A 1710-nucleotide genomic window follows, 5' to 3' on the forward strand; every position below is an offset into this window, starting at 1 on the left:
GGCCACATGTCACAGTTTGCTGGGTTTTAGTTCCCCAATCAGATTGAACCTGGGCCATGGACCACTAAGGACTTCCCTAAATATGTACAATTTTATTTGTCAGCTATACCTACATAAAACTGGGAAAAAAGGAAAGCAGACATTTATGGATGAATAAACTTGCTTGTTACTTTTATGTCATACATAAAATGTATGCTTCTTTTTTGAAAACAAACAAACAAACAAAGGGATTAGTATGTACAAAGACACAGTTGGAAAAAGGCTCAGCGTTTTAAAGGAACTGGAAACTGATGGGGATGGGGTGGGTATAGGTAGAGGGAATAACAAAAAGTGAGACTGCAGAAGGTAGAAGAATCCAGAACATTTCAGAAGTTTGTTTAATATTCTAATAAAAACTTAAAGCTATAGGAATTTTAAGTAAGGTGACAACAAAGCCACCTTTAATTATAGCCACTACTATAAATTGTATTATAAAACATTATATATAAATCTTTTGTTTTAATGATGGGGTTTGTGACAGTTTTGAGGGAGGAATGGAGGGGGAGGTCACTGGATAAAACAACCACCCATTCTCACACACTATAACCCTGTATGAGGGCATCATTTGTGACCAAAGGAAAACCTACCCCCTTCAGTAGCCTGATGAAAAGGCACAGCCAATGTCAATTAGAAACGACCCAATAGAATGCCTGTTTTTGGGGCTGAGTCCTTGTGAAACAACTCAGATTCACAGAGTTATTTTGTTGTACAAAATAGCTAAGTGGGAGTCCAAGTAATTGATAGGGGCCAAAATTAACATGTAAAAAATAATAAAACAGGATAAGGAAATTTCCACTTTCATTTAATTGCTTAATCCCTTAATCATTAAAAAAAAAGTAACACAATTTCAAGTTAAGGAAATTGTTAATGTATGATAGTAATTGAATTTTGGAGACTTTCATTTTAAAATAGTTGGTTTGTACTCCTGCATGTAGCAGGACCAGCTCTCTATTCAGGCAACTCTCCTAGATCACACTAACAGAACCATAAGATTTGTATGTAAAATAATAGTTGGTGTGTTGCTGTTGTTTAAGTTGGGATGAACGATGGGATGTAATTCAAATTTTTAGGGTGTGAATTAAAAATAAGGAGGGCAGGAACACCAGAGTGCTTTTAATAATATAAAATATAATATTTTAATTTTAATATTATTAAAGGTATTAAAGGTATTTAATACCTTTAATAATATTAAAATATATTCCTATTTTAATTCAGTAGATATCAATAACTGATTCACTATAAAACTCTTTTTATTACATCAGGTTATGGAAACATGAAGTTGAAAGTTCTACATAACCTTTTGTAAGGACTAAGTGTTCATATAAAACTCACTTAATCTACCCATAACCAGTTCTTTTGCACCTAATGAATAGCCAGAAATGACAGATGTCTTGATAAAGGGACAGATGACACCAAAAGTAAGATTTGGAATTTTCTGTGACTTAAATGTACATGCTTTTCTTATATGAATTCTGGTTCAAGAAAATTCAACTTACAGTACCTCAGAGAAAACTCTGGTAGGCATTTGACTGATGTTTTCAATAGTCTTTTCAATGTTATATATAAAAAAATAGCCATTGAAAATGGAATTATTTGTACTCAGTGTCCAACCAGAAGGAAACCTGCCTAGGGATAAGATAAAAACAAAAATATGAGCAATTTTAAAGCTCA

Source organism: Ovis aries, chromosome 15 (genome assembly GCF_016772045.2).
Source record: "Ovis aries strain OAR_USU_Benz2616 breed Rambouillet chromosome 15, ARS-UI_Ramb_v3.0, whole genome shotgun sequence".
NCBI classification, from domain to species: Eukaryota; Metazoa; Chordata; class Mammalia; order Artiodactyla; family Bovidae; genus Ovis; species Ovis aries.